The 15502-nt window shown below is 43.7% G+C and overlaps 1 pseudogene; it reads left to right on the forward strand.

The window, feature by feature from the left end:
* The window catches only part of LOC143385715 (adapter molecule crk pseudogene), a 148982-nt pseudogene that overhangs the window by 23791 nt on the left and 109689 nt on the right, over window positions 1–15502 (forward strand).

Genomic DNA, 15502 nt, shown 5'->3' on the forward strand with positions numbered 1-15502 from the left:
CTCTCTTCAGGCTATCCCTGATCTCCCTCTCAAATTATTGGAGTTCCTTTGACTTTAACATTAGTGTCTCTTTTGTCCCACTGAACTAGAATTGTTTCTTGACTTGCTGACTCCCCCTCAATTCTGTGCTTCCAGGTGGGCAGGGACTGTGTCCATATTGGTTCCTGTTGTGTCTCTGGTTGCTAAGTTTCCGTTTGATGTACTAAATGACTGGCTGTATATGTTTGTTGAAAAAACAGTGGATGAGTGCCTGAGAAGGTTCACCGAGCCTCTCCCTGACACCCCTGGCTGTTATTCAGGTGAGTGCTGCTAATGAGCTGTGATGAGTGTGTCTTTGTGGGTCAATTGCTGAATATTCAATCATCTGAAGTTTGCATTGCTTCTGATGTTACTTTAAATTCCTTTAGCTGGTGACTTCCAGGTACTCCCATTCAATCTACGAGTCCTAGTTTGGATTCAGGCAAACCTGTGTGGAAGAGCCCTTCTCCATCAGTTACTGTATGTTACAGTCCATTTTCTCTTGCTGTAACAGAATACCTGAGACCATCTTTATAATCTACACTTATAAATAATAGAAGTTTGTTTAGCTCTTGGTTCTGGAGGCCAGGAAGTCCAAGAACATGGCTCCAGCATGGGGAGAGGGCCTTCTTGTTGTCACATGGCAGAGGGCATCACATGGCGAAACAGAGCAAGTAAGCCAGAGAGCTCCTTTTTTAACAAGCCACTCCCTCAAAATCCATCAATCCATGACTGTAGCCATCTATTAACGAGGGCATAACCTCATTACCCAAAAGATCCCACCTCCAGATACCATTAATGTATGAACTTGGGTACTTGTGCAAATGTGTCTCCGCATGAAATTTGGGGGAATGCATGGTTAAAGCTTGGGAGCTTTAGTTTCAGTATCTGTAAAATGGAGCTGATAATGCTGACTCTCTGTCTCATGGATTACATTGAGAAGTATATGAAAAATGCATATAAAATGCTTGACATGGGTTCCCCCAATCCACTGTCCAATTAACATCCTTGATTTTTATCATTAAGAAGCTTTATGCCTCAGGGAAGGGGCTGGAGAATTGTAGAAGGCTGACATTCAATGCCCTTCATCATAGAGGGAGAGAGAAAAAACTCTGGGCTTCCACCCCGCATTTCCAATAATTATGTTTTTCCATAAATAGTTTCTTTAGAAAAACAAAATGTAAGAATGTTTGAGCTCAGCCCAAGAATGTATGTTATGTTCTTTAAAAAAGGAAATGTCAACAGAGTGTTGGGTGACAACCAGTCTCAAGTAAAGAGGGCATTCCATGGAAAGTATTTATAGAGGATTTTGTCTGAAAGGAGTGAATTCTGGTTTCCTTCTCATTCAGAGGAAAAGGGTGGGGATAGCCAGATCATTAGGTGCAGCAGGATGTTTGGAACAGTGTTGTAAAAGTGGATATAGCCCTCCCTTGGGAGCATCATGTGGTGGCTCTGGAGAGGCAGCACAGCAGGGTGGGGCACCGATTCCCAACTCTACCACCTCCTGGCACAGGTTGCCATGTCTGAATCCAAAACTCTATTTTTCCATCTGTAAAATGGGCATGATGGCAGGTAGCTTTCTAGCAAGAGCACAGTACCTGGCACACAGGAAGTCTTCAATAAATTTGGGCGATTTCTTTTTATTCTTTCTCTTCCTCCTCTTCCTCCTCCTCCATCCTGTGCCAGCATTGTCCTTTTCCTTTTTCTGCTCCTGGCGACTTCTGCTACTATTTCTATTTAATGTCTTTCCTCCTCCTCCTCCTCCTCCTCCTCTTCCTCCTCCTCCTCCTCCTCTTCCTCCTCCTCCTCCTCCTCCTCCTCATCCCACCATTTCTATTATTACTACTACTACTTCTACTATTTATAATATTGTGTAGTTCTATTATCATTCCTCCTACTACAGTGAATTCCACTATGACTTCTAGGTCTACTATTTCTAACAACTACTGTTACACTTAAGTTCATTCCATCAACTCCTTTTATAAATAGGGAAAAAAGAATCTGCCCAAGATCAGAACTTGCAAGGGACACAAATGGAACTACACATCAGGGCTCCTAACTCACAGTCCAGTGCTCTTCCCATTCCTTTACCAACGAGCATTGTTGGATCATATGCTGCAATGATGGTTCATTGTCACTGTTTTTGTTTGCATTTCAGGTGTTCCCCCAAAGCTCCTGTTCATGCAACAACATTTAGAGGTGAAATGATTGGACTGTGAGAGCCGTTAGTCCACCCTAATTTGAATGGACTGACTGGGAAGTAACTGGTAGGCAGGTGGGACGGGGCTGCAGGAGGCGGCTCGCTGGGGTTGTGCCCTGAAAGGGTGCTTCTTCGCTGAGGCCTCTTCACTCCTCCTATCCTCTCTGTTTCCGGACCCTGCCAAGAACCAAGGCAAGCAGTTTTCTTCCACTGGGCCCTTCTGCCATGGTGTGCTTCCTCACCTTGGGCCCAGAGTGATGGAGTTGGCCATCTGTAGACTGAGACCTCTGAAACCATGAGCCCTCCAGATAAACTTTTCCTCCTCTAACTTGTTCTTGTTGGGTAGTTTGATCAGCTTGATGCCAAGCTGACTTAAACAGCTAGCAAAACTGAAGCTAATTGACAGGTTAAAGATGAGACTCAGAGAGCTAACCTGCTGGTTGTATGACTGTGGGAAAACCAGTTAACCTCACTTGTTCCACCTAAAAAAAATGGAGAATATATAGTGTTTATTTCATAAGGCTGTTCTGGGGATCACACGAGTCAATACAGGCCAAGTGCTTACACTGGGGGCTGCCATGCTTCTGACCAAGGAGGAATTCACTCAGTCTTGTCCTCCATTCCAGCCCTCTGCCCTCTATTCTTTCCCCCTTTCTCTCTCCTTTATGCAGAAGGAAGGGTTTCCTCAGCCCTTGCTTAGGCAAGTGTTGGACTGCAAGACCAGGTGATGTGGTCCCCTTGTGTGTGGGCACTACTGACGGACAGCTCCAGCTATCTCTCTCTGTCTGTGTCTCCCTGTCTCCTTCCTTTCCGCTTCCTCCCCCCTCTTTTTGCCTTTGAGACCTCCCTTTGAGTCCTAATTTTGGCATGGGCTGGGACCAAGGGTTCAGACTGGGAATGGCTTTACTTCAGCTGCATTTTAACCCATTAAGTCCCAAGTTTCAAATTCTGTAGAGGATAATGGGACAAAATGGATTAATAAATGCTAGTTGGCACATGCCCATATCCCAGTGACTCGGGAGGCTGAGGCACAAGGATTATGAGTTCAAAGTCAGCCTCAGGAATTTAGCAAGGCCCTAAGCATCTCAGTGAGACCCTGTCTTTAAATAAAATACAAAAAAAAGAAGGGCTGTGGATGTGGCTCAGTGATTAAGTGCCCCTGGGTTCAATCCTGAGCACCAAAAATAAATAAATAAATAAATAAACAAATAAATGCTAGCTGGGGTCCTTGATGCCCAAGTCATCAGAGGCTATATTAGTCCTTTTTTTTTTTTTTTTTTTTTGCAACTATGTTAAGATAACCAAGACAGGCTACTTATGAGGTTTATTTTGCTCACACAGTTTTGAAGACAGAAATTCCAAGATCAAGTAGCCCCTCACTTAGTCCTCTGGTGAGGGCCTAATGGTGGATGTCAGGGACACATATGAGAGGGAGAGATCACTTTTGCCATGGCATGGTGGTGGGACCAGGCTTGCTCTTTTTATAAAGGCCCTCTGGAGAGAATTAACTCAGGGATACCATGAGATCTACCCTAATCCCTTTCGTATGCACACCCCATGACCTACAGAACTCTAACTAGGCCCATCACCACATTGAGGACCATGTATGCAGTATGATTTCCCATGGAGGAAACTCACACCATATTTGATCAAGAGCAGAGATGGGGTGTAAATCCTGCTCTGATAGTACCATCTTTGTGATCTTGGGAAAGTGACTTCACCTCTCTGAGCCTCCGTTTCCACATCTGTGGTGGGGATTAAGTGATTCAATCAACATCCAGCTCATAATTCAATGCCTGGCACATTTTAATCTCAAGGTCAGAAAAATTCTCATTTTATATCCTGTGTGTGTGGGTGGGGAGGGCTTGGCAGAAGGCTTCCTGGAGCAGTTTGCTCCTGCCCTAAAAGTGCACAGAGTGGAACTCTAGCCTTTCTCCTGGATTCCCGTTCACCTCCCTCCGCAAAGCCAGACTAGAGTTGCACGGAGAGCAATGGTCGCCCCTCTGTGACCAATTCTAAGAGACGATTGGCACACTGAGAAGGAGAAAGAATACCAAACAGTACATTTGGAAGGGGCTCGAGAGGCTGTCGTGGCCAAATAACTCATAAAAGAAAAGACTGAAGCCCAGGGGGTTGATGACTTAAGTGCTAACGACTCTACTTGGTGAGTTGGAGCCAGGCTCTCTGTGCACATGTCCAGCTTGTGCTGCTTTCTAACTGCAGGACTTTGGGCCAGTTGTTCATCTTCTCTGTCCCTCAGCTTCCTCATCTGTATCAATAGCACCTCATGCACTGATCTGGACACTCATTCCATGAATTAACACATGCAAAGCACATGGAATAGCACCTTGCCCCAAGTGTAGTGCCAAAAAATTGGCAGCTAGCATGATTGCTATCAGATATGATTTTGTCACTGAATCTTCCCCAAATCCTTTATTCCATTGCCAAGCCAGCCTCCAAGGCACCATGCTGATGTGAAGTGGGGTTTTCCAGAAGCAGACCCTGAGATGCTTATTTGTAATGGATTAGGAGTCCATATCAAGGAGAGAGTGGGGAGGAAGGGGACTGAGCAGAGGAGGAGCTGGACTGTGTGTGCATGTGCTGCAGATCCCCTGCAACCTGGCAGGGGTTACAGGAGCAGTACAGCAGACTCAGTGTTGCATCTGATGATCCAACAAACCGAGAATTAGAAATATTTTTAAAAAATCGCATCCATACTGAACATATGTAACCTTTTCTTCCCTGTCATATGATCTAAATGATATAGCGTAACATAATATTCGCCTAATTTTACATTGCATTAGATAATTGCAAGTAATCTAGGGAGGAGGTGCATAGGTTATATGCAAATACTGTGCCGTTATTTAGAAGGGACTTGAACATCTGAGGATTATGGTATCCCAGATGGTTGGTTCTGGAACCAACCAAAGGACAACTATGTTGTCTGTTGGAATTGTCCCACATGGTGTAGAAATAACCAGATCTTTATATCCCCATTTCCCTCAGTCACTGGATGTGAGATGTTCCCTGAAGGCCATGACCTTGGGTGTGACAGCTCTCTGCAGCTCAGGCAGGCCCCATGGAGCCAAGAGTTAGAGGAAGCAAAAGTTCCCTTATGGAAAATCTGGAGAGCACAGCCCTGAGTCTAGTAGGACACATGCCAGTTGAATTTTTAAGGTCTACAAACTCTTGATCATTTACATGGTGATTACTTCTCAGATGTTCAACCGAGAGAGACTGCAGAGCAGAGAATACCAGAGCTGGAAAGGGACCTTGCAGACCATCTTGTTAGCCTTCTTCATGTATTGATTAGGATTTTGAAGTCCAGGGAGGGATATAAACTGGAAATGGAACCCCCGACCCCCATGGGGGGAAAAAAAACCAAGAACACTTGAAGTTTGAATTTTATTTCATTTTCCATCATTTAAATTTAAATATCCCGTACATGGCCAGGGGCTATTGTGTTAGATGGTCCCAGAGCTTTAGGAAAATGCATTCTTGTTCTTGCCTAAAGCCCTCAGTGCTGTTCCAGGCAGGAGAGAAGGCAGAGGAACAAGAAGATGCTTTTTATTTTATAAAAATTTTTCTTCCCCTTTCACACTAAGATTGTTTTCCACCCATATTCCAGGTATCTTTTAATATCCTTTGTTTGATTTCAGGATGCTAGAAGGGCTCTGTTTATCCACTAAGATGACTTATTCTCCTTTGCTCTTTTTCTCTGATGCCTGCAAACATCTTGTTTTCTTATCTTCAGACTAGTAATCTCTTATATATCATTCATGAGGCGTCCCTCTAACCCGTGCATTTCAGCTGCTCAAATTTGCTCAAGGAAGCAGCAATCCAGCCCCCGAGAGCAACGCTTGGGTGTCTCCATGCTTTCTCTATCTGGGTGTTGTGATTAGGCATCACGATCCTCCCCTCACTAAATCTCCTCATCTGATGCGTTGCTGCCTCTTCAGTCTTTCCCACGGGTGAAATCTAATGCTCATTCTCAGTGACGATTTTGCTGTTGGTGCTATGAATGATCGGAAAATATCAATCTGTTATTAACTTGGTTCTGCCTAAGAGCCCTTGGTATGATTCTGCTTGTGAAGGTTTAATTATGGATAACAGCTTATTGGGGCATTTCCTGAACACTCCTGCTAAGAATTGGGCTTCAGGGCTGGGGTTGTGGCTCAGAGGTACAGCACTTGCCTACCAGGCATGAGGCACTGGGTTCGATCCTCAGCACCACTTAAAAATAAAATAAAGATATTATGTCCTCCTAAAATTAAAAACATAAATATTTTAAAAAATAAAATATTGTGTCCATATCTTTAATTTTTTAAAATTTTTTAAAAATTTTTTTAAAAATTAAAAGAATCAGGCTTCAATGATACCTAATCTTGTCACAAGGGAGAGAAACCTGGACTAGAAGGTTCATATCATTATGTTGGATTTCTGTTGTTTTGACTCTCTTACAATCATTTCCCCTTCCCCTCTCTTTCCTTCTTTTTTTCTGTGATAGTAGGAGCAAATGTGACTCCATTTTGTTTTATGACTTCATCCTGTAAAACAACCATGCCAAGTAGAAGAGTCATGACTGGAGCAAGATATTCTTTTTCTTTTGCTATGGAAACCTTTAAGAACACGGAACTACCTAATGGGGTATTGTTTCTGTAGATAGGGTAACGGGGCTCTGTTTCTGTAACTGGGGTGACTGGGCTAACTGTGATTGGTTAGGCTTCCCTCCGCTTGACTGCACTGTCCTGCTTCTGTAACCTGGCTTGCTTGCATTGGCTAGACCCCCTGAACATCTCTTTTGTGGTTTTTCAGGTTTATAAGGAGTGCCCTTGCAGTTGTTCGGGGCTGATCAGGGGAACAGCTTTATGTTCTGGTCAGCCGCCACCTGTGTGCTTCAATAAAGGCTTGATTCGATTATACGTGAGTGGTCTGGAAGTCAGTTTATGAAACCTTGGGATGAAGCTTTAACTATAACATTTCCTTTCTTCCTTCCTACACTAACATCTTGTCCTAGGCTCAGTTCCCCAAAGGAGACCCTCAGGGGATTTGGGTACAAATGCGTTATTAAGAAAGCATTTGGGGCTGGGGATGTGGCTCAAACGGTAGCGCTCGCCTGGCATTTGCAGGGTTTGATTCTCAGCACCACATAAAAATAAAATAAAGATGTTATGTCCACCGAAAACTAAAAAATAAATATTAAAAAATTCTCTCTCTCTCTCTCTGTCTCTTAAAAAAAAAAAAAAAAAAAAGCATTTGCTTGGGCTGGGGCTGTAGCTCAGTGGTTTGATCCTCAGCACCACATTAAAAATAAATAAAGATACTGTGTGTTCATCTACAAACTAGAATAAATAAAATATATATATATATATATATATATATATATATATATATATATATATGTAAATAAAGCATTTGCAGGGCTGGGGTTGTGGCACTGTGGTAGAGCACTTGCCTAGCATGTGTGAGGCACTAGATTCAAGTCTCAGCAACACATATAAATAAATAAATAAATAAATAAAATAAAGGTCCATCAACATCTAAAAAAAATACTAAAAAAAAAAGAAAGTGTTTGCAGAAGGAACTGGTAAGGAAGATGCTAAGCCTGGGAACCACTTAGGTAAACTCCCAGCTTCACCCCAAACCTGTGGGAGGTCTGGAGCATAGATCACACCTGACTTGAAGCAAGAGAACTGGGTTTTCCTCTTCATCCTCTAAGGGTCACTATGGGAGTGTAAATTCTAGGTATTCCCTGCTCTCTGGGCTTACAAGTGGCACCAGGAGCCAAAGATTATCCTTTAGAAGACAGTTGTAGGCTACCAGTGGAAATAAAACTGGTGGAAGTAGAACTAGGGGAGGGGAAGAGAGAAATGGACAAAGGAATTCCAGGGAATCTAGGTCACGATTCCAGGTTCCTTGGCACCAAGGAGGTGCCTCCTGGGCTTAAGGGTCAACGTCAGAATTTGGGCACTATTGATTTTGGAGGCAGAAGGATCACAGGGGGACTGCCCTGTGCATTGTAGGAATTAGCAGCAACCCTGCTCATGACAATGAAAATTGTCTCCATATGGTACCAGATGTGTCTCGGGGCCAAAATTGATTCCCACCACTGAAATACAGAACCACTGGTCGAAATGATGTGGCCTGCTCTGGTCAGAGGACGGACATTTCATCTAAACTGGAATATCAGGCTTCCCCTCTCTGGAATCTAACTTTACCTGAGGGATACATAGTTGGGGTTGATCAGTCAAGAATGCAATAACCAGAACAGATTGGCACTGATGGATTTTCACCTGTAATGCTTGAGGATGTCCTGCCTTCTAGGGCCTTTTTCTTCAATTTTCTTCATATCTGATGAGCTGCCCCATGTCCTTCAGCAGATTCCTTCCCTGCTTCAGTTAACCTGAACCAGTTTCTTTTGCCTTAAAGAAAGAATCTTAATGGGCACAGCAACTAACCTGTTCAGTAGCTCAACCCTCCTCCAAGAACTTCAATGGGTCTGTAGATCCAGAACAGAATGGAGAACACGGTTGTGACCATGATCAATTCTCCATGTTTCTGAATTTCCACTCTCTCCCTATTTCCCACCTGCACGTACATTCTTTTGACAATTTTCTTGTCACTGTGGGGGACGCTGGGTTAGTTAACCAAACATGTCAGCAATTTTCTCTTGAAGAAAGCCTCTTTCTCTGACACTCCACTTACTGATGGCAACAGAACAATCTGATCTTCAGGAGACAACATCTTACATGTATATCTGGGTTCTTTTCCCCAGGGATATCTCTTTTTCCATGTCTCACATGCATGTAGTTCTTTGGTTCTTTGACTCCAAAAAAGGAATTGTTCTTTTTTTTTTTTTTTTGACTTGGAGAGTATCCATTCTGTTTTTTTTTCCTGGAAAGCTATCTAAGACTTTGAAATTGCTCTACTCCCAGAGATGTGTGTAGTGTGGACTGTTTTTGATGTTGACAATGGCTGTACCAGCAGTGCATATATGGGGCCGAGTGTGTGAGCCCGCCAAGTCCTTCCCATCAGACTCCTAATTTGCCATCTTCTTTTGACCTTTGTGTGTGAAACACTAGAGAAAAGCAGATTGGCAATTTTCACCAAAACTTATCAAAGCCATATGTCTGAGTCCTTGGGAGACATTTCAACCATGTGAAAGTGTTCTTTGAAAGTTTGCCATTAAGGAAAATCCTTCCTTTCATAAGAATTTAAGAATCACTAGTCCTGATACTAAGAATTAGGTAATGTCTGTTTTCTCCACAGCTGCCAGGAAGCTCATAGCTAAATTTGATGTTACTCATAGATTCTATGTTATATGTACTATCATATATCATATTTCCTATCTTCCCTTTCCCCTGGCCTAAATTCTTCATTCTAGTATTTATTTTATTCACCCTAATGTATTCTTTATTATAGGTTCATCCCAAAGCCATTTTGAAAAGGAAACAGGGTATCAATGAGCAAATGATTTTCAGCCAATCGCAGCTCCTACATGGTTGTTGCCAGTGGTCTCAGTTGTTCTACTGGCTGATTCTATTCTTTTACCACGTCTCCATCTTTGGGTTTAACCAATGGACCAACCCCAGGCACATAACAGACACACATCCAGTTTTTCAGTACGTTTTCTTTGCTTTGTTGATCTTTGCTTTGAAAAGGATCATGCACCAAGAAACTTAGTTTATATCAAAATGGGGGAAGGGGCACTTGACACAGGAATAATAAACTAGAGCATGGGTGGGGCTGTCATAAATTGGAAACATTTTACTTACCCATTATTTTTTTTTGTCTGTCCAGTGTTTTAAATGATGGTATGACCATCTGGAGTTGCATTTTGTCATTACCTTTTTTATTCATTTGAGTTCAAGAGTTTTTTCTTACTACTTTGCTGTTGTCATCATTTGTCTTTGAGTCACCTGCTTTGTCATTATTAACTCATTTTTCCAGTAGGTAACATATCCCTAAAAACAAACAAACAAAAAAATTCTTGAATTATGGAAAGTGTGCTGTATGGAGGTTGTGCCAGATCCCCACTGAAGGGGCACCTATTGTACTTATTCTTTGCAAGATGCGACTCCAGAATTTTAACGGACAATCGTCCAGTGCTCCAGGTGTGACGGAATGCATGGAACTCTGTGGATGGATCACACCCTGGCAACTTTCTAGGGTCGTCACCAGGACAGGGAGGGACTTAGAGAACACTTGGTCCACTCCTCCTCCCCCCAGCTCACACTTGAACACACACGCCTGTGCACACATGATGTCATTTTATGCCTGGGTTATTAGTGTTAGGCAGCTATCCAGCCATGAATGGGTGATCAGGGAAGGACAATGAAGGGCAACTGAAAGCCACAGGAAGCCTCATCTGATAGGCCAGCACTTGGAAGATGGGGACCTGGATGTCACAACCTCCCCCAGCCTTAGTTATATCCCCTTGAGAAAAACTATTTTTTTTCAAGTTCATATCACACCTACCCAGGTAGCCTGGACCCTCCCTCATCACTGAAACTGCAACAACCCCCAATCACCCTGGCAACCACAACATCAAGACCCACCCAAGAAAGCTTGCTGAGGGCTATTCAAAGGGTAACGAATCTACTGAGGGGACAGGAAATTAAGGCAAAAACAGAGAGACTCAATTTCCTTAAAAACTCCAACTCTGAGCATCACACCATCATCTCTTGGAGGTGCTCCATGCAGCTCCTGGGCTGTCAGTCAAAAGTCAAGATGGACCTGGACAGGACTCTCTAGAAATTTCCCTGGGTCCCCCCAAAAAACTGAGGGCAGGAGGGGTGTGCCATCCTCCTCCTCTCCAAGAGGACCCACTGTCTCCCTTTAGTGCGTCCCTTTTCCCCTCTTTACTATCACTTCAAATTAATGCAGGTCTGTTACTCTGAGTGACATGTTTGACACCTTTCTGGCCTGATTGCAAGAACTGGGGTGAAGGGGAACTCTGTAGAGCCTTAGTTTGGCAGGGGGCCCGTGCTCCATAACATCAGGACACTGGAAATACAACCTTAGAAGTTGCTTCCCTATACCTAGGGGGCCTAGCTCTCTGGAGTTTGGCTTTAATAGCTCTGCAGGCAGTTCTGAGGCTTGCCAAATGTGAGGAGCCCTGCCCTTCAATTCAGTAGGATACGTGTAGATTCCTGAGTCTAGAGTTTATGGTTCATGAGTTGTGGGTGCTGCTCAGAAACCTGCATTTCCAACAGGCACCTAGGAAATTCCAAGGTGGTGGTCTAACATCCAATTTAAGAAATACCGTAAAAATGAAAAGTTTGCCATTAATTTTTCAAATATAATGGGCATGAATTTCACCTGGAGTTTGCTTAAAAATGCAGGTTTCTGGGCCCCACCCCAGTTACTCTGATTGAGTGGATCTAGCATGAGACCTAAGAACCTCCCTTTTCAAACAATTAGCTCAGTGAATTCTGACCAGAGGATCAAGGGACCACATTTTTGCAAACCTCTGCTCCAGACTCCAGATTCTCTAAAGATAAAAGTCAGCTTTCCAAAGAAATTGCTAGACTTGAGCACTGGCCTCAATCTAATCAAATAGGATTCCCTCGGATGCCTGACTTGTCCAGGATTTAAATGAGATCATCAGTTTACATCAGTTTAAAATATATATACATACATATATATACACACACACACACACACACACACACACACACACACACACAGATATGTGTGTGTGTGTGTGTGTGTGTGTGTGTAGATGTGTGGCTTAACTGCAATTCATGCCACAAAATAAATAAAAAATAAAAGGAAAAGTATTGCTTTGTGCTTTTATCCAGTGGTATGTACTGGGAATGTTAAGGCAACCTTAGGCTTACTAAAACTAATGATTGTATCTAAAATGAGGGAGGGGACAGTCCCATTCTTGTGGTGTTTTCAGATTGGAATAGAATCTCTTTTTAGTTTTGGGTGCCACACATATGGATGCCCTGCAGCAGGAGGTGACACTAACATTTACTAAATGCCTGCTACATTGATTTCATTGATTAGCCTCTTTATCTCATTAAATGCTCACAATGATGCAATGCAATACACCTGGTTTAAAGGAAGCAAAACTGACCCTTCCAGAAATGGTTATTAACCTTTTTATCCCCTCTGATCTCTACCTCCCTTCATAGTCACTTGACATCATGTCTCCTGCCACCAGCACCTTTATGCTATACGTGACAAGATACCCAGTATAACAAAATCCCATATAACCAAATGTGGAGGCACCCCACTGTGGTATTGGGAGGTCCTCCTTTGTTGGTTCCCAGGCTGCACAGCTCCCAAGTTCAACATTTCCTCCTTGAACTATTCCAGCTCTGTGTCTGGATGACATACTGTTTGCTTCGTGTCTCTGGTATGTGCCGGGTGTAATATGTACCAACTGGTCGGCTCCGTGGACAGAGCTGGCCGTGAGACTGTCTGTGTTTGCTTCCCTCCGCTTCCTGGCTGGGGCCGTTTCCATGGTAATGGCCTTTCCTGTCAGCAGCCCTGAAGGAAGGTACAAAAGAACACACTGTCGGGGATTGCTGTCTGGGGCCCAGTGGGGCTTAGTTTTTCTCTAGGAGCCTTAATGAGGACAGAGAGAAGTTAAGTCCTCCTCTAAAGCATTCCCACTTTATTTTCCTGTGTCCGAAAACAATCTTTCCTACACTGTGTTTTTCCATTAGCCAGGAAGTTTAGATTATGTGATTTGGTGGAGACTGGGAGGTGGGGGACAGAGGAGCGGGAATGTCCCTCCAAAGCCCTGTAATTGGATCCCACAGTTCCTTTGCAGTGCAGAAATCTGATTTTCGATTTTGACCTGTCAGGTGTTTTCTCTTCTCCTAACTCGTTCTCCCATCTTTTCCTTCCCAGCTTTGTTCAGACAGAAACATTTCTGATTCAGGCAGCTCTCAGGGCCCCCAGAGTCCTCCTCCCAGGCCACTGGTCTCTTCCACTGACGATGTTTCTAAACCTGCAGTGGATTCAGTCATGTCCCTGCTGCAAGAAGAGTCCCCAGTCCCCTACAGTGGCATCAGATGCCACATGCTCAGATGGGGGCATCCAGTGGAGATCACATGCCAATCACATATGCATCTTAAATTATCTAATAACCACATTCCAGTAGTTAAAACAAGTAGGCAAGAAATTAATTTTCATAATACACAAGAAATAATTCACAACAATAATAAAACAATAATATTTTTTGGCTCACTTTCTCCAAAATATTAACCTTTCAGAAAGAAAACAATATAAAAATATTCATGAGAGACTTAACTCCCCCCGCCGTTGCCACGGAGTCTTTAAAATCTGGTTTGTATTTCATACTCGTAGCACATCTCAGTTCAGAGCAGGCACATTTCAAAGGTTCTGTGGCTAGTGGCACCTGGTCTCACCCCTACCCACTTTTCGGGTTCCCTTCTTTCCTATCTTCCTGATATCCCCAAATTTCCCAGCCCCCCCCAACACCAAAACTTTGCCATCCTGTGGACTTTTCCTGTCCTTGGCCTCTGTGTCTTTGCATTTCCTGTTCCTTGGCATCCCCTTTTCTATCTGAAATCTTATTTATTTATTTATTTATTTTTTTTGTTGTAGATGGACATAAGACTTTCATTTTATTTATTTATTTTTATGTGGTGCTGATGATCGAACCCAGTGCCCCACACGTGCCAGGCAAGTGCTCTATCACTGAGCCACAACCCTAGTCCCTGAAATCTTATTCATTTTATAAACTCCTGCCAAATGGCTTCTGAGGTCATTTCCCCTCCTGTCTCATCATTCTCCCTGGCTTTTCTTTTATCTTCCACAAGCTTGTGTGTCCCAGTGAGCCCTGGGTGTGTTGTCTATGCAGGTCTTCTCTATGGGACTTGTCATCAAGGCAAGGACATACCTGGGCCACCTCCTGTGGCTCCCAGTGGATGTTCGAATGAGTGGACAAGCTGCTTCCATGTTGGAATGTTCTGGTTACCTTTCTGCAACAGGTAGAATCACCTCCATCTCAAACTGCAAATTGTCCTTGGTTTCCCAGGTCCGAGTGGCCAAGTCTGAGCGGGGGCAGACCTCCTAGGCCTCTTTTTGTGCAGTTTTTCTTACTACATTTTTACCACCTCCCGCATCAGACAAAATGTGTATGCAGGGTAGCGTTGTCCAACACCAAGCGACACCGAGAAGGGAAATAGATTCACTAAAAGCACTCCAAAAGCAAACAGCTGGAAAAACAAAGCCTCTGTCCATGTGCAGAAGAGTCCTTAGGGACAGTGGAAAACGGAGTGGGCAGAAGACACCCGGCAGCATCGCAGAGCTGAAGCAACATTTCCCTGCCCAAGGATAAATCTGGAACAGATGGACTTCTCTCAGGAGTCAGGGCACTGTGCTCAGAGACTGTGTCGCAGGGCACTGTGCCCGCCAAGGCAGTCCACGGGAAAAAGAGTGTGCTCCCAGGGACAGAGGCAGATCCTGAGCCCTTGATCATGAATAAGGGTCTAAACATTTTAAAGAACAGAAGTGAACCTGTGCTAAGAACACAACCCCAACAGGGAAGCTGAAAATAAGGAACACTAAATACAAAACTCCATGCCTGCAGATAAGGGAAGGTTGCTGTGAACCGCACACCAAGATAAAGCTGAAGGAGAATAGCAAAGACCGGAGATCACTGTATCAGCAGAAAAGATCAAGAGACAGGAAAAGAAGCCCATGAAAACCTCCCGGGAGATGGACTTCAGAACCAGGAGCTGGAGATGAGAAACCTGTGTCTAAAAGGGCAAAGACAGGGAAAAGAGAACGCGCTTGAGATCAGGAAGACAGATTCCCCAGCCTCACACAGCAGAGGAGGAGGTGAGGGAGAAAAGCTTGGCTGTCCCCAGGAGGAATCAGGAAGAGAAAGGAGCAACCGCAAATTCAGACTTCAGGTGTCTGAGGTCCAGAAAGCTGGGCGTGCAGCCTAGACTGGAGAGTGAATCTGAGCAGAGGATCACTCAAGGTGCCAGGAGATGAGCAGCAGGGGCTGGGGATGTGGCTCAAGTGGTAGCTGTTGGCCTGACACGCGCAAGGCACTGGGTTCGATCCTCAGCACCACATAAAAATAAAGATATTGTGTCCACCTAAAACAAAAAAATAAATATTAAAAAAAAAAAGAAAATAAGTAGAAGTCACCAGGACAGTGAAGATATTCAGCAAATAAATTTAAGCGGGGAAAAAATACAATAAAGTTAGTTTAGTGATAAATTTTTAGTATAATTTTTGATTTTATTTTTAATTTTAAGATAAGGTCTTGCTAAGTTGCCGAGGCTGGCT

This window comes from Callospermophilus lateralis, chromosome 20 (assembly GCF_048772815.1).
Source record: "Callospermophilus lateralis isolate mCalLat2 chromosome 20, mCalLat2.hap1, whole genome shotgun sequence".
NCBI lineage: Eukaryota > Metazoa > Chordata > Mammalia > Rodentia > Sciuridae > Callospermophilus > Callospermophilus lateralis.